Genomic DNA, 19,519 nt, shown 5'->3' with positions numbered 1-19,519 from the left:
AATATTATAGAGAGGTTCCCTCTGTCTCACACACACAGCCCGTCTCCAGTACCTTATATAGAGATATATAATATTATAGAGAGGTTCCCTCTGTCTCACATACTACACAGCCCCTCCCCAGTACCTTATATACAGATATATAATATTATAGAAAGGTTCCCTTTGTCTCACATACACAGCCACTCACCAGTACCTTATACAGATATATAATATTATAGAGAGGTTGCCTCTGTCTCACACACACACACACAACCCCTCCCCAGTACCATATATACAGATATATAATATTATAGAGGTTCCTTCTGTCTCACAAACACATCCCCTCCCCTGTACCTTATATACAGATATATTATATTATAGAGAGGTTCCCTCTGTCTCTCAAACACACAGCCCCCTCCCAGTACCTTATATACAGATATATAATATTATAGAGGTTCCTTCTGTCTCACACACACAGCCCCTCCCCAGTACCTTATATAGAGATATATAATATTATAGAGGTTCCTTCTGTCTCACAAACACATCCCCTCCCCTGTACCTTATATACAGATATATAATATTATAGAGAGGTTCCCTCTGTCTCACACACACAGCCCGTCTCCAGTACCTTATATAGAGATATATAATATTATAGAGAGGTTCCCTCTGTCTCACACACACATCCCCTCCCCAATACCTTATATACATATATAATATTATAGAGGTTCCCTCTGTCTCACACACACATCCCCTCCCCAATACCTTATATACATATATAATATTATAGAGGTTCCCTCTGTCTCACACACACATCCCCTCCCCAATACCTTATATACAGATATATAATATTATAGAGAGGTTCCCTCTGTCTCACACACACACAACCCCTTTCCCAGTACCTTATATACAGATATATAATATTATAGAGAGGTTCCCTCTGTCTCACACACACACAGCCCATCTCTAGTACATTATATACAGATATGTAATATAGAGGTTGCCTCTCACACACACAGCCCGTCTCTAGTACATTATATACAGATATGTAATATAAAGGTTGCCTCTCACACACACAGCCAGTCTCTAATACATTATATACAGGGAGTGCAGAATTATTAGGCAAGTTGTATTTTTGAGGATTCATTTTATTATTGAACAACAACCATGTTCTCAATGAACCCAAAAAACTCATTAATATCAAAGCTGAATATTTTGGGAAGTAGTTTTTAGTTTGTTTTTAGTTTTAGCTATTTTAAGGGGATATCTGTGTGTGCAGGTGACTATTACTGTGCATAATTATTAGGCAACTTAACAAAAAACAAATATATACCCATTTCAATTATTTATTTTTACCAGTGAAACCAATATAACATCTCAACATTCACAAATATACATTTCTGACATTCAAAAGCAAAACAAAAACAAATCAGTGACCAATATAGCCACCTTTCTTTGCAAGGGCACTCAAAAGCCTGCCATCCATGGATTCTGTCAGTGTTTTGATCTGTTCACCATCAACATTGCGTGCAGCAGCAACCACAGCCTCCCAGACACTGTTCAGAGAGGTGTACTGTTTTCCCTCCTTGTAAATCTCACATTTAATGATGGACCACAGGTTCTCAATGGGGTTCAGATCAGGTGAACAAGGAGGCCATGTCATTCGATTTTCTTCTTTTATACCCTTTCTTGCCAGCCATGCTGTGGATTACTTGGACGCGTGTGATGGAGCATTGTCCTGCATGAAAATCATGTTTTTCTTGAAGGATGCAGACTTCTTCCTGTACCACTGCTTGAAGAAGGTGTCTTCCAGAAACTGGCAGTAGGACTGGGAGTTGAGCTTGACTCCATCCTCAACCCGAAAAGGCCCCACAAGCTCATCTTTGATGATACCAGCCCAAACCAGTACTCCACCTCCACCTTGCTGGCGTCTGAGTCGGACTGGAGCTCTCTGCCCTTTACCAATCCAGCCACGGCCCATCCATCTGGCCCATCAAGACTCACTCTCATTTCATCAGTCCATAAAACCTTAGAAAAATCAGTCTTGAGATATTTCTTGGCCCAGTCTTGACGTTTCAGCTTGTGTGTCTTCTTCAGTGGTGGTCGTCTTTCAGACTTTCTTACCTTGGCCATGTCTCTGAGTATTGCACACCTTGTGCTTTTGGGCACTTCAGTGATGTTGCAGCTCTGAAATATGGCCAAACTGGTGGCAAGTGGCATCTTGGCAGCTGCACGCTTGACTTTTCTCAGTTCATGGGCAGTTATTTTGCGCCTTGGTTTTTCCACACGCTTCTTGCGACCCTGTTGACTATTTTGAATGAAACGCTTGATTGTTCGATGATCACGCTTCAGAAGCTTTGCAATTTTAAGAGTGCTGCATCCCTCTGCAAGATATCTCACTATTTTTGACTTTTCTGAGCCTGTCAAGTCCTTCTTTTGACCCATTTTGACAAAGGAAAGGAAGTTGCCTAATAATTATGCACACCTGATATAGGGTGTTGATGTCATTAGACCACACCCCTTCTCATTACAGAGATGCACATCACCTAATATGCTTAATTGGTAGTAGGCTTTCGAGCCTATACAGCTTGGAGTAAGACAACATGCATAAATGATGTGGTCAAAATACTCATTTGCCTAATAATTCTGCACTCCCTGTACAGATATGTAATATAGAGGTTGTCTCTCACACACACAGCCCGTCTCTAGTACATTATATACAGATATGTAATATAGAGGTTGCCTCTCACACACACAGCCCGTCTCTAGTACATTTATTATATACAGATATGTAATATAGAGGTTGCCTCACACACACACACACACACACAGCCCGTCTCTAGTACATTATATACAGCTATGTAATATAGAGGTTGCCTCTCACACACACAGCCCCGTCTCTAGTACATTATATACAGATATATAATATAGAGGTTGCCTCTCACACACACAGCCCGTCTCTAGTACATTATATACAGATATGTAATATAGAGGTTGCCTCTCACACACACACAGCCCGTCTCTAGTACATTATATACAGATATGTAATATAGAGGTTGCCTCTCACACACACAGCCCGTCTCTAATACATTATATACAGATATGTAATATAGAGGTTGCCTCTCACACACACACAGCCCGTCTCTAATACATTATATACAGATATGTAATATAGAGGTTGTCTCACACACACACAGCCCGTCTCTAGTACATTATATACAGATATGTAATATAGAGGTTGCCTCTCACACACACACAGCCCGTCTCTATTACATTATATACAGATATGTAATATAGAGGTTGCCTCTCACACACACAGCCCGTCTCTAGTACATTATATACAGATATGTAATATAGAGGTTGCCTCTCACACACACAGCCCGTCTCTAGTACATTATATACAGATATGTAATATAGAGGTTGCCTCTCACACACACAGCTCGTCTCTAGTACATTATATACAGATATGTAATATAGAGGTTGCCTCGTCTCACACACACAGCCCGTCTCTAGTACATTACATACAGATATGTAATATAGAGGTTGCCTCTCACACACACAGCCCGTCTCTAGTACATTATATACAGATATGTAATATAGAGGTTATCTTACACACACACAGCCCGTCTCTAGTACATTATATACAGATATGTAATATAGAGGTTATCTTACACACACACAGCCCGTCTCTAGTACATTATATACAGATATGTAATATAGAGGTTATCTTACACACACACAGCCCGTCTCTAGTACATTATATACAGATATGTAATATAGAGATTGCCTCTCACACACACAGCCCATCTCTAGTACATTATATACAGATATGTAATATAGAGGTTGCCTCTCACACACACAGCCCGTCTCTAGTACATTATATACAGATATGTAATATAGAGGTTGCCTCTCACACACACACAGCTCGTCTCTAATACATTATATACAGATATGTAATATAGAGGTTGCCTCTCACACACACACAGCTCGTCTCTAATACATTATATACAGATATGTAATATAGAGGTTGCCTCTCACACACACAACCCGTCTCTAGTACATTATATACAGATATGTAATATAGAGGTTGCCTCTCACACACACAGCCCGTCTCTAGTACATTATATACAGATATGTAATATAGAGGTTGCCTCTCACACACACAGCCCGTCTCTAGTACATTATATACAGATATGTAATATAGAGGTTGCCTCTCACACACACACAGCTCGTCTCTAATACATTATATACAGATATGTAATATAGAGGTTGCCTCTCACACACACAACCCGTCTCTAGTACATTATATACAAATATGTAATATAGAGGTTGCCTCTCACACACACAGCCCGTCTCTAGTACATTATATACAGATATGTAATATAGAGGTTGCCTCTCACACACACAGCCCGTCTCTAGTACATTATATACAGATATGTAATATAGAGGTTGCCTCTCACACACACAACCCGTCTCTAGTACATTATATACAACTACATTATATACAGATATGTAATATAGAGGATGCCTCACACACACAGCCCGTCTCTAGTATATTATATACAGATATGTAATATAGAGGTTGCCTCTCACACAGCCCGTCTCTAGTACATTATATACAGATATGTAATATAGAGGTTGCCTCTCACACACACAACCCGTCTCTAGTACATTATATACAGATATGTAATATAGAGGTTGCCTCTCATGCACACAGCCCGTCTCTAGTACATTATATACAGATATGTAATATAGAGGTTATCTTACACACACACAGCCCGTCTCTAGTACATTATATACAGATATGTAATATAGAGGTTATCTCACACACACACAGCCCGTCTCTAGTACATTATATACAGATATGTAATATAGAGGTTATCTTACACACACACAGCCCGTCTCTAGTACATTATATACAGATATGTAATATAGAGATTGCCTCTCACACACACAGCCCATCTCTAGTACATTATATACAGATATGTAATATAGAGGTTATCTTACACACACACAGCCCGTCTCTAGTACATTATATACAGATATGTAATATAGAGGTTATCTTACACACACACAGCCCATCTCTAGTACATTATATACAGATATGTAATATAGAGGTTGCCTCTCACACACACAGCCCGTCTCTAGTACATTATATACAGATATGTAATATAGAGGTTGCCTTTCACACACACACAGCCCGTCTCTAGTACATTATATACAGATATGTAATATAGAGGTTGCCTCTCACACACACACAGCTCGTCTCTAATACATTATATACAGATATGTAATATAGAGGTTGCCTCTCACACACACAACCCGTCTCTAGTACATTATATACAGATATGTAATATAGAGGTTGCCTCTCACACACACAGCCCGTCTCTAGTACATTATATACAGATATGTAATATAGAGGTTGCCTCTCACACACACAGCCCGTCTCTAGTACATTATATACAGATATGTAATATAGAGGTTGCCTCTCACACACACAACCCGTCTCTAGTACATTATATACAACTACATTATATACAGATATGTAATATAGAGGATGCCTCACACACACAGCCCGTCTCTAGTATATTATATACAGATATGTAATATAGAGGTTGCCTCTCACACAGCCCGTCTCTAGTACATTATATACAGATATGTAATATAGAGGTTGCCTCTCACACACACAACCCGTCTCTAGTACATTATATACAGATATGTAATATAGAGGTTATCTTACACACACACAGCCCGTCTCTAGTACATTATATACAGATATGTAATATAGAGGTTATCTCACACACACACAGCCCGTCTCTAGTACATTATATACAGATATGTAATATAGAGGTTATCTTACACACACACACAGCCCGTCTCTAGTACATTATATACAGATATGTAATATAGAGATTGCCTCTCACACACACAGCCCATCTCTAGTACATTATATACAGATATGTAATATAGAGGTTATCTTACACACACACAGCCCGTCTCTAGTACATTATATACAGATATGTAATATAGAGGTTATCTTACACACACACAACCCGTCTCTAGTACATTATATACAACTACATTATATACAGATATGTAATATAGAGGTTGCCTCTCACACACACAACCCGTCTCTAGTACATTATATACAGATATGTAATATAGAGGTTGCCTCTCATGCACACAGCCCGTCTCTAGTACATTATATACAGATATGTAATATAGAGGTTGCCTCTCACACACACAGCCCGTCTCTAGTACATTATATACAGATATGTAATATAGAGGTTATCTTACACACACACAGCCCGTCTCTAGTACATTATATACAGATATGTAATATAGAGGTTATCTTACACACACACACAGCCCGTCTCTAGTACATTATATACAGATATGTAATATAGAGATTGCCTCTCACACACACAGCCCATCTCTAGTACATTATATACAGATATGTAATATAGAGGTTGCCTCTCACACACACTACAGTATATACAGGTACATAACATTAAACTATCGTGGCCTTTCTCATGTTTACCTTTATGAAAGCGCCATGTTGAAAGACGGAAATCGTAAAAGCTAGTTCCGTTTCAGCAGAAGGACCTATGATGTCACAAGTCACATGACTGCTGTGACTACAAGGTACTGTCTGGTAGAGAGACTGAGAGAAGGGAAAATTTAAGCAGTTTCCTGTAACTGTACCACGGCTGATCTGTAATGTAGTAACTGTTGTACAGAACAAGCAGCTGTCTTCTTAGCACTGGTGATTGTATGTGGGTAACTTATAGTAGTGATGTGTATCTGTATACTGTATAAGGTACTGGTGAGGGACTGTGTGTGTGTGAGACAGAGGGAACCTCTCTATAACATTATATATATCTATATAAGGTAATGGTGAGGGGCTGTGTATGTGTGAGACAGAGGGAACCTCTCTATAACATTATATATCTGTATATAAGGTACTGGAGAGGGGGCTGTGTGTGTGAGACAGAGGGAACCTCTCTATAATATTATATATCTGTATATAAGGTACTGGGGAGGGGGCTGTGTGTGTGAGAGAGACTGAGGGAACCTCTCTATTGTATTATATATCTGTATATAAGGCACTGGTGATTGTATGTGGGTAACTTATAGTAGTGATGTGTATCTGTATACTGTATAAGGTACTGGTGAGGGACTGTGTGTGTGTGAGACAGAGGGAACCTCTCTATAATATTATATATCTGTATATAAGGTACTGGGGAGGGGGCTGTGTGTGTGAGACAGAGGGAACCTCTCTATAATATTATATATCTGTATATAAGGTACTGGGGAGGGGGCTGTGTGTGTGAGAGAGACTGAGGGAACCTCTCTATTGTATTATATATCTGTATATAAGGTACTGGTGAGGGTGTGTGTGTCTGAGACAGAGGGAACCTCTCTATAATATTATATATCTGTATATGAGGTACTGGGGAGGGGCTGTGAGTGTGTGAGACAGATGGAACCTCTCTATAATATTATATATTTGTATATAAGGTACTGGGGAGGGGCTGTGTGAGAGACAGAGGGAACCTCTCTATAATATTATATATCTGTATATAAGGTACTGGGGAGGGGCTGTGTGTGAGACAGAGGGAACCTCTCTATAATATTATATATCTGTATATAAGGTACTGGGAAGGGGGCTGTGTGTGAGAGAGACTGAGGGAACCTCTCTATAGTATTATATATATGTATATAGGGTACTAGTGAGGGGCTGTGTGTGTGAGACAGGAAACTCTATAATATTATATATCTGTATATAAGGTACTGGTGAGGGGCTGTGTATGTGTGAGACGGGGAACCTCTCTATAGTATTATATATATATGTATATAGGGTACTAGTGAGGGGCTGTGTGTGTGAGACAGGAACCTCTATAATATTATATATCTGTATATAAGGTACTGGGGGGGCTGTGTGTGTGAGACAGAGGGAGCCTCTCTCTAATATTATATATATGTATATAAGGTACTGGGGAGGGGCTGTGTGTGTGAGACAGAGGGAACCTCCATATAATATTATATATCTGTATATAAGGTACTGGGGAGGAGCTGTTTGTGTGTGTGAGACTGAGGGAACCTCTCTATAATATTACATATCTGTATATAAGGTACTGGTGAGGGGCTGTGTATGTGTGTGAGACAGAGGGAGCCTCTATAATATTATATATCTATATATAAGGTACTGGGGAGGGGCTGCGTGTGTGTGTGTGAGACAGAGGGAACCTCTCCTATAATATTATATATCTGTATATAAGGTACTGGGGAGGGGCTGTGTGTGTGAGACAGAGGGAACCTCCCTATAATATATATCTGTATATAAGGTACTGGGGAGGGGCAGTGTGTGTGAGACAGAGGGAACCTCTCTATAATATTATATATCTGTCTGGTGAGGGGGCTGTGTGTGTGAGACAGAGGGAACCTCTCTGTAATATTATATATCTGTATATAAGGTACCGGTGAGGGGCTGTGTGTGTGAGACAGAGGAAACCTCTCTATAATATTATATAACTGTATATAAGGTACTGGAGAGGGGCTGTGTGTGTGAGAGAGAGACTGAGGGCACCGCTCTATAGTATTATATATCTTATCTGTATATAAGGTACTGGTGAGGGTGTGTGTGTGTGAGACAGAGGGAGCCTCTCTCTAATATTATATATATGTATATAAGGTACTGGGGGGCTGTGTGTGTGAGACAGAGGGAGCCTCTCTCTAATATTATATATATGTATATAAGGTACTGGGGAGGGGCTGTGTGTGTGAGACAGAGGGAACCTCCATATAATATTATATATCTGTATATAAGGTACTGGGGAGGAGCTGTTTGTGTGTGTGAGACTGAGGGAACCTCTCTATAATATTACATATCTGTATATAAGGTACTGGTGAGGGGCTGTGTATGTGTGTGAGACAGAGGGAGCCTCTATAATATTATATATCTGTATATAAGGTACTGGGGAGGGGCTGTGAGTGTGTGAGACAGAGGGAACCTCTCTATAATATTTTATATCTGTATATAAAGTACTGGGGAGGGGCTGTATGTGAGACAGAGGGAACCTCTCTATAGTATTATATATCTGTATATAAGGTACTGGGGAGGGGGCTATGTGTGTGTGAGAGACTGAGGGAACCTCTCTATAGTATTATATATCTGTATATAAGGTACTGGGGAGGGGGCTATGTGTGTGAGAGAACCTCTCTATAGTATTATATATCTGTATATAACGTACTGGGGAGGGGGCTGTGTGTGTGAGAGACTGAGGGAACCTCTCTATAGTATTATATATCTGTATATAAGGTACTGGTGAGGGGCTGTGTATGTGTGTGAGACAGATGGAGCCTCTATAATATTATATATCTGTATATAAGGTACTGGGGAGGGGCTGTGAGTGTGTGAGACAGAGGGAACCTCTCTATAATATTTTATATCTGTATATAAAGTACTGGGGAGGGGCTGTATGTAAGACAGAGGGAACCTCTCTATAGTATTATATATCTGTATATAAGGTACTGGGGAGGGGGCTGTGTGTGTGAGAGACAGAGGGAACCTCTCTATAGTATTATATATCTGTATATAAGGTACTGGGGAGGGGGCTATGTGTGTGTGAGAGACTGAGGGAACCTCTCTATAGTATTATATATCTGTATATAAGGTACTGGTGAGGGTGTGTGAGACAGAGGGAACCTCTCTATAATATTATATATCTGTATATAAGGTACTGGGGAGGAACTGTTTGTGTGTGTCAGACAGAGGGAACCTCTCCTATAATATTATATATCTGTATATAAGGTACTGGGGAGGGGCTGTGTGTGTGAGACAGAGGGAACCTCTCTATAATATTATATATCTGTCTGGTGAGGGGACTGTCTGTGTGAGACAGAGGGGACCTCTCTATAATATTATATATCTGTATATAAGGTACTGGGGAGGGGGCTGTGTGTTTGAGAGACAGAGGGAACCTCTCTGTAATATTATATATCTGTATATAAGGTACCGGTGAGGGGCTGTGTGTGTGAGACAGAGGAAACCCCTCTATAATATTATATAACTGTATATAAGGTACTGAGGAGGGGCTGTGTGTGTTTAAGACAGAGGGGACCTCTCTATAATATAATATATCTGTATATAAGGTACTGGGGAGGGGCTGTGTGTGAGACAGAGGGAACCTCTCTATAATATAATATTATATATCTGTATATAAGGTACTGGGGAGGGGGCTGTGTGAGAGACAGAGGGAACCTCTCTATAATATTATATATCTGTATATAAGGTACTGGGGAGGGGCTGTGTGTGAGACAGAGGGAACCTCTCTATAATATTATATATCTGTATATAAGGTACTGGGAAGGGGGCTGTGTGTGAGAGAGACTGAGGGAACCTCTCTATAGTATTATATATATGTATATAGGGTACTAGTGAGGGGCTGTGTGTGTGAGACAGGAAACTCTATAATATTATATATCTGTATATAAGGTACTGGTGAGGGGCTGTGTATGTGTGAGACGGGGAACCTCTCTATAGTATTATATATATATGTATATAGGGTACTAGTGAGGGGCTGTGTGTGTGAGACAGGAACCTCTATAATATTATATATCTGTATATAAGGTACTGGGGGGGCTGTGTGTGTGAGACAGAGGGAGCCTCTCTCTAATATTATATATATGTATATAAGGTACTGGGGAGGGGCTGTGTGTGTGAGACAGAGGGAACCTCCATATAATATTATATATCTGTATATAAGGTACTGGGGAGGAGCTGTTTGTGTGTGTGAGACTGAGGGAACCTCTCTATAATATTACATATCTGTATATAAGGTACTGGTGAGGGGCTGTGTATGTGTGTGAGACAGAGGGAGCCTCTATAATATTATATATCTATATATAAGGTACTGGGGAGGGGCTGCGTGTGTGTGTGTGAGACAGAGGGAACCTCTCCTATAATATTATATATCTGTATATAAGGTACTGGGGAGGGGCTGTGTGTGTGAGACAGAGGGAACCTCCCTATAATATATATCCGTATATAAGGTACTGGGGAGGGGCAGTGTGTGTGAGACAGAGGGAACCTCTCTATAATATTATATATCTGTCTGGTGAGGGGGCTGTGTGTGTGAGACAGAGGGAACCTCTCTGTAATATTATATATCTGTATATAAGGTACCGGTGAGGGGCTGTGTGTGTGAGACAGAGGAAACCTCTCTATAATATTATATAACTGTATATAAGGTACTGGAGAGGGGCTGTGTGTGTGAGAGAGAGACTGAGGGCACCGCTCTATAGTATTATATATCTTATCTGTATATAAGGTACTGGTGAGGGTGTGTGTGTGTGAGACAGAGGGAGCCTCTCTCTAATATTATATATATGTATATAAGGTACTGGGGGGCTGTGTGTGTGAGACAGAGGGAGCCTCTCTCTAATATTATATATATGTATATAAGGTACTGGGGAGGGGCTGTGTGTGTGAGACAGAGGGAACCTCCATATAATATTATATATCTGTATATAAGGTACTGGGGAGGAGCTGTTTGTGTGTGTGAGACTGAGGGAACCTCTCTATAATATTACATATCTGTATATAAGGTACTGGTGAGGGGCTGTGTATGTGTGTGAGACAGAGGGAGCCTCTATAATATTATATATCTGTATATAAGGTACTGGGGAGGGGCTGTGAGTGTGTGAGACAGAGGGAACCTCTCTATAATATTTTATATCTGTATATAAAGTACTGGGGAGGGGCTGTATGTGAGACAGAGGGAACCTCTCTATAGTATTATATATCTGTATATAAGGTACTGGGGAGGGGGCTATGTGTGTGTGAGAGACTGAGGGAACCTCTCTATAGTATTATATATCTGTATATAAGGTACTGGGGAGGGGGCTATGTGTGTGAGAGAACCTCTCTATAGTATTATATATCTGTATATAACGTACTGGGGAGGGGGCTGTGTGTGTGAGAGACTGAGGGAACCTCTCTATAGTATTATATATCTGTATATAAGGTACTGGTGAGGGGCTGTGTATGTGTGTGAGACAGATGGAGCCTCTATAATATTATATATCTGTATATAAGGTACTGGGGAGGGGCTGTGAGTGTGTGAGACAGAGGGAACCTCTCTATAATATTTTATATCTGTATATAAAGTACTGGGGAGGGGCTGTATGTAAGACAGAGGGAACCTCTCTATAGTATTATATATCTGTATATAAGGTACTGGGGAGGGGGCTGTGTGTGTGAGAGACAGAGGGAACCTCTCTATAGTATTATATATCTGTATATAAGGTACTGGGGAGGGGGCTATGTGTGTGTGAGAGACTGAGGGAACCTCTCTATAGTATTATATATCTGTATATAAGGTACTGGTGAGGGTGTGTGAGACAGAGGGAACCTCTCTATAATATTATATATCTGTATATAAGGTACTGGGGAGGAACTGTTTGTGTGTGTCAGACAGAGGGAACCTCTCCTATAATATTATATATCTGTATATAAGGTACTGGGGAGGGGCTGTGTGTGTGAGACAGAGGGAACCTCTCTATAATATTATATATCTGTCTGGTGAGGGGACTGTCTGTGTGAGACAGAGGGGACCTCTCTATAATATTATATATCTGTATATAAGGTACTGGGGAGGGGGCTGTGTGTTTGAGAGACAGAGGGAACCTCTCTGTAATATTATATATCTGTATATAAGGTACCGGTGAGGGGCTGTGTGTGTGAGACAGAGGAAACCCCTCTATAATATTATATAACTGTATATAAGGTACTGAGGAGGGGCTGTGTGTGTTTAAGACAGAGGGGACCTCTCTATAATATAATATATCTGTATATAAGGTACTGGGGAGGGGCTGTGTGTGAGACAGAGGGAACCTCTCTATAATATAATATTATATATCTGTATATAAGGTACTGGGGAGGGGGCTGTGTGTGTGAGACAGAGGGAACCTCTCTGTAATATTATATATCTGTATATAAGGTACCGGTGAGGGGCTGTGTGTGTGAGACAGAGGAAACCTCTCTATAATATTATATAACTGTATATAAGGTACTGGAGAGGGGCTGTGTGTGTGTGAGAGAGAGACTGAGGGCACCGCTCTATAGTATTATATATCTTATCTGTATATAAGGTACTGGTGAGGGTGTGTGTGTGTGAGACAGAGGGAGCCTCTCTCTAATATTATATATATGTATATAAGGTACTGGGGGGCTGTGTGTGTGAGACAGAGGGAGCCTCTCTCTAATATTATATATATGTATATAAGGTACTGGGGAGGGGCTGTGTGTGTGAGACAGAGGGAACCTCCATATAATATTATATATCTGTATATAAGGTACTGGGGAGGAGCTGTTTGTGTGTGTGAGACTGAGGGAACCTCTCTATAATATTACATATCTGTATATAAGGTACTGGTGAGGGGCTGTGTATGTGTGTGAGACAGAGGGAGCCTCTATAATATTATATATCTGTATATAAGGTACTGGGGAGGGGCTGTGAGTGTGTGAGACAGAGGGAACCTCTCTATAATATTTTATATCTGTATATAAAGTACTGGGGAGGGGCTGTATGTGAGACAGAGGGAACCTCTCTATAGTATTATATATCTGTATATAAGGTACTGGGGAGGGGGCTATGTGTGTGTGAGAGACTGAGGGAACCTCTCTATAGTATTATATATCTGTATATAAGGTACTGGGGAGGGGGCTATGTGTGTGAGAGAACCTCTCTATAGTATTATATATCTGTATATAACGTACTGGGGAGGGGGCTGTGTGTGTGAGAGACTGAGGGAACCTCTCTATAGTATTATATATCTGTATATAAGGTACTGGTGAGGGGCTGTGTATGTGTGTGAGACAGATGGAGCCTCTATAATATTATATATCTGTATATAAGGTACTGGGGAGGGGCTGTGAGTGTGTGAGACAGAGGGAACCTCTCTATAATATTTTATATCTGTATATAAAGTACTGGGGAGGGGCTGTATGTAAGACAGAGGGAACCTCTCTATAGTATTATATATCTGTATATAAGGTACTGGGGAGGGGGCTGTGTGTGTGAGAGACAGAGGGAACCTCTCTATAGTATTATATATCTGTATATAAGGTACTGGGGAGGGGGCTATGTGTGTGTGAGAGACTGAGGGAACCTCTCTATAGTATTATATATCTGTATATAAGGTACTGGTGAGGGTGTGTGAGACAGAGGGAACCTCTCTATAATATTATATATCTGTATATAAGGTACTGGGGAGGAACTGTTTGTGTGTGTCAGACAGAGGGAACCTCTCCTATAATATTATATATCTGTATATAAGGTACTGGGGAGGGGCTGTGTGTGTGAGACAGAGGGAACCTCTCTATAATATTATATATCTGTCTGGTGAGGGGACTGTCTGTGTGAGACAGAGGGGACCTCTCTATAATATTATATATCTGTATATAAGGTACTGGGGAGGGGGCTGTGTGTTTGAGAGACAGAGGGAACCTCTCTGTAATATTATATATCTGTATATAAGGTACCGGTGAGGGGCTGTGTGTGTGAGACAGAGGAAACCCCTCTATAATATTATATAACTGTATATAAGGTACTGAGGAGGGGCTGTGTGTGTTTAAGACAGAGGGGACCTCTCTATAATATAATATATCTGTATATAAGGTACTGGGGAGGGGCTGTGTGTGAGACAGAGGGAACCTCTCTATAATATAATATTATATATCTGTATATAAGGTACTGGGGAGGGGGCTGTGTGTGTTAGAGACTAAGGGAACCTCTCTATAGTATTATATATCTGTATATAGGGTACTAGTGAGGGGCTGTGTGTGTGAGACAGGAACCTCTCTATAATATTATATATCTGTATATAAGGTACTGGTGAGGGGCTGTGTGTGTGAGACAGGGAACCTCTCTATAATATTATATATCTGTATATAAGGTACTGGGGAGGGGCAGTGTGTGTGAGACAGAGGGAACCTCTCTATAATATTATATATCTGTCTGGCACACAGATATTATATATCTGTCTGGTGAGGGGGCTGTCTGTGTGAGACAGAGGGAACCTCTCTATAATATAATATATCTGTATATACGGTACTGGGAAGGGGCTATGTGTATGTGTGAGACAGAGGGAACCTCTCGATAATATTATATAACTGTATATAAGGTACTGGGGAGAGGCTGTGTGTGTAAGACAGAGGGAACCTCTCTATAATATAATATATCTGTATATACGGTACTGGGAAGGGGCTATGTGTATGTGTGAGACAGAGGGAACCTCTCTATAATATTATATATCTGTATATAAGGTACTAGGGAGGGGCTGTGTGTGTGAGACAGAGGAAACCTCTATAATATTATATAACTGTATATAAGGTACTGGGGAGGGGCTGTGTGTTTGAGATAGAGGGAACCTCTCTATAATATTATATATCTGTATATAAGGTACTGTGGAGGGGCTGTGTGTGTGAGATAGAGGGAGCCTCTCTATAATATTATATATCTGTATATAAGGTACTGGGGAGAGGGGCTGTGTGTGTGAGAGACATAGGGAATCTCTCTATAATATTATATATCTGTATATAAGGTACTGGGGAGGGGCTGTGTGTGTGGGACAGAGGGAACCTCTCTATAATATGATATATCTTTATATAAGGTACTGGGCAGGGGTTGTGTATGAGAGACAGAGGGAACCTCTCTATAATATTATATATCTGTATATAAGGTACTGGGGAGGGGCTGTGTGTGTGAGATAGAGGGAACCTCTATAATATTATATATCTGTATATAAGGTACTGGGGAGGGGCTGTGTGTGTGAGACAGAGGGAACCTCTCTATAATATTATATATCTGTATATAAGGTACTATAATATCTTATAAGTTACTGATAAAAAATGTTTTATAAAATATGATGGGGAAAAAAACACACGTTCTAACTTTGACCCTCAAAATCTGTTACACATCTTCAACCACCAAACAACACCCATGCTAAATAGTTTCTAAATTTTGTCCTGAGTTTAGAAATACCAAATGTTTACATGTTCTTTGCTTTTTTTGCAAGTTATAGGGCAATAAATATAAGTAGCACTTTGCTATTTCCAAACCATTTTCTTTTTTCAAAATTAGCGCTAGTTACATTGGAACACCTGAATTAAAGAACAAGTGAGGGTGGGGAGCGCTCAAAGAAGAGCTGTGAGTTGGACTATCTATTTGAAAACAATAGTGTATATTTAAAGAGGTCTTATAGAAAATATATATATATTGACAGTGAATTAGTGTCTTTTTAGTTAGAGTTGCAGTTGTAAATTAATGTCCTTTCAGTGTTGATCTGCAGGGTGTTCTTTATCAATATCTTGTAGTGAATTTTGTGAAAAAATGTGTTTTTTTTATTGCACTGAAATTTCTACTTAGATGTGTGTACGTTAAAGGGGAAACTTGATACACAAGTTATACTTTCCCCTTTCCCGTACTAGACTTTCCACTCACTAGATTTTTTCTGTAGCGTAGCGATCCCGCCCGCTCAAGCCCCTCTCACCCCTTCTTCTGCCCTCCTCCCGCCCTCTCCAGCGATGGGCCTCCCACCTGCCTCCCTTCCTCCTATCCTTCCCACGCCAACAACGATCGGCACCATCGCTGGCCAATGCAGAGAGGGCCACAGAGTGCCTTAGCAGAGAGTATCGCACAATGCCTCAATACCGACGCATTGCTGCAGTACCCTGGAAGTGATCACAATCTCTTCCAGCACTTAAAACCTGAGAGGTCGTTTAGGGGTTAAAAGCATTTTTTTAGGAGCCTGGAAATTATTTTATTTAGGGATTCATTTAGAAGACTTTAAAGCATGAGTGACTTGTCAAGCTCATCAGCTATAAGCCATGGTATGGTACATGCATACAGATATAACTTTATTCCCTCAACACACCCACTTGCAAGACACCTTAACCCTTTGAGTGCTAAGCATTTTCCCATCTGGGTGCTAATATATAGTTTTTTTTTAATTTTTTAAAAAACATTTTTTTACTTTTTTTACATACCCCCAAGACTTACACTATTGGAAAGGTTAGGCGATTACCTTTCCAATAGTGGGTCTTGGGGGTCTGTAGCTGCTTAGATGCCTGAGATACAGGCTTCTAAGCAGCATGCCCCCTCCTCCTATACTTAACATTGTTAAGTATAAATAAAGTTGCGCGTCAGCACGCATCACGTGAAGCCCCGGCGATGCCTGTCACTCTACAGGCACGATCGCCAGGGTAGGAGCGGTTAGGAGCCTCCAGATCTCCCTCAAGATGGGAGAGTGCTCATGACGGCTCTGAGCCGTCATTAGCACCAGAGTGAGAAACTCTGTGACGGCTCAGAGCTGTCATTAGCACTCAAAGGGTTAAAAACTGAGCCTTGTAGAACTTTTTGACTGCCTATCTTTGACTATGCCTTGGAACTTCAACTCCCAGCAGGCACTCAGTGAAATGAGAGGTCTACAAGTCAGCTTTTTATAGAGATCCAACAGTTATAGCACTCATGTTCTATAAACCCAGGTAGTTGTATTTTTACTTGACTTATAAATCATGTCTACTAGTTACAAATTAGAGTACATTTTCTTATCTGTATTTATATATTCAACTATTATATGTAATTGCAAGCAAGGGGTTAATTCCTATTTTTTGCAATTAACTATTATGATATGACACACACGGCCATTTTTTGCAGTACAGCGGTCCCACCCCTTGCCCCCTCTCTTTTGCTCTCTCTCTCTCTCCCCCCTCTCTTATATTGCTCTCTTTCCCCCTCTCTCTCTCCCTCTCTCTCTCTCTCCCCCTCTCTTTTGCTATCTCCCCCTCTCTTTTGCTATCTCCCCCTCTCTTTTGCTATCTCCCCCTCTCTTTTGCTATCTCCCCCTCTCTTTTGCTATCTCCCCCTCTCTTTTGCTCTCTCTCTCCCCCCTCTGTTTTGCTCTCTCTCTCCCCCCTCTGTTTTGCTCTCTCTCTCCCCCCTCTCTTTTGAGCTCTCTCTCCCCCTCTCTTTTGCGCTCTTTCCCCCTCTCTTTTGTGCTCTCTTTCTCCCCCCTCTCTTTTGCGCTCTCCCCCCTCTTTTGCTGTCTCTCTCCCTCTCTTTATCCCCCCTCTTCTGCTCTCTCTCTTCCCCTTTCTTTTGCGCTCTCTCCCCCTCTCTTTTGAGCTCTCTCTCTCTCTCCCCTCTCTTTTGAGCTCTCTCTCCCCTCTCTTTTGAGCTCTCTCTCCCCTCTCTTTTGAGCACTCTCTCCCCTCTCTTTTGAGCTCTCTCTCCCCCCTCTCTTTTGCGCGCTCTCTCTCTCTCTCCCCCTCTCTTTTGCGCTCTCTCTCTCCCCCCTCTCTTTTGTGCTCTCTCCCCCCCCTTATCCCCCCTCTTCTGCTCTCTTTCTCGCCCTATCTTTTGCGCTCTCTCTCCCCTCTCTTTTGAGCTCTCCCCCCCTCTCTTTTGCGCTCTCTCTCCCCCCTCTCTTTTGCGCTCTCTCTCCCCCCTCTCTTTTGCGCTCTCTCCCCCCCCCTCTCTTTTGCGCTTTCTCCCCCTCTCTTTTGCGCTTTCTCCCCCTCTCTTTTGCGCTTTCTCCCCCTCTCTTTTGCGCTTTCTCCCCCCCTCTCTTTTGCCCGCTCTCTCTCCCCCTCTCTTTTGCGCTCTCTCTCCCCCTCTCTTTTGCCCTCTCTCCCCCCCTCTCTTTTGCGCTCTCTCCCCCCCTCTCTTTTGCGCTCTCTCCCCCCCTCTCTTTTGCGCTCTCTCCCCCCTTTCTTTTGCGCTCTCTCTCCCCCCTCTCTTTTGCGCTCTCTCTCCCCCCTCTCTTTTGCTCTCTCTCTCTCTCTCCCCCCTCTCTTTTGCTCTCTCTCTCTCCCCCCTCTCTTTTGCGCTCTCTCTCTCTCCCCCCTCTCTTTTGCGCTCTCTCTCTCTCCTCTCTCTCTATCCCCCCTCTCTTTTGCCCTCTCTCCCCCCTCTCTTTTGCGCTCTCTCTCTCCCCCTCTCTTTTGCGCTCTCTCTCTCCCCCTCTCTTTTGCGCTCTCTCCCCCCCCTCTCTTTTGCGCTCTCTCTCCCCCTCTCTTTTGCGCTCTCTCTACCCCTCTCTTTTGCGCTCTCCCCCTCTCTTTTGCGCTCTCTCCCCCTCTCTTTTGCGCTCTCTCCCCCTCTCTTTTGCGCTCTCCCGCTCTCTTTCCCCCTCTCTTTTGTGCTTTCTTTCTCCCCCCTCTCTTTTGCACTCTCCCCCCTCTCTTTTGCACTCTCCCCCCTCTTTTGCTGTCTCTCTCCCTCTCTTTATCCCCCCTCTTCTGCTCTCTCTCTTCCCCTTTCTTTTGCGCTCTCTCTCTCTTCCCCTTTCTTTTGCGCTCTCTCTCTCTCCCCCCTCTCTTTTAAGCTCTCTTTCCCCCCTCTCTTTTGAGCTCTCTCCCCCCTCCTCCCTCTCTTTTGTTCTCTCTCCCCCCCCCTCTTTTGTGCTCTCCCCCCCCCCCTCTTTTGTGCTCTCTCCCCCCCTCTCTTTTGTGCTCTCTCCCCCCCTCTCTTTTGCG

The 19,519-nt window shown here is 41.9% G+C and overlaps 1 protein-coding gene across 3 annotated transcripts in view; it reads right to left on the bottom strand.

Annotated features, from left to right (window-relative positions):
• Window positions 1-6,586, bottom strand: part of LOC128666689 (uncharacterized) — a 257,961-nt gene extending 251,375 nt beyond the window's left edge. Inside the window, exon 1 of one of the 3 annotated variants that reach the window (XM_053721418.1) lies at window positions 6,518-6,586. The gene's annotated coding sequence lies outside the window, so the exon portion shown is untranslated. The remainder of the gene's footprint in view (window positions 1-6,517) is intronic. The other 2 variants (XM_053721417.1, XM_053721423.1) reach the window with 2 other exon arrangements.
• Window positions 6,587-19,519: the final 12,933 nt, after the last annotated feature.

Source organism: Bombina bombina, chromosome 7 (assembly GCF_027579735.1).
Source record: "Bombina bombina isolate aBomBom1 chromosome 7, aBomBom1.pri, whole genome shotgun sequence".
NCBI classification, from domain to species: Eukaryota; Metazoa; Chordata; class Amphibia; order Anura; family Bombinatoridae; genus Bombina; species Bombina bombina.
This window is presented reverse-complemented; position numbering and strand designations above follow the sequence as displayed.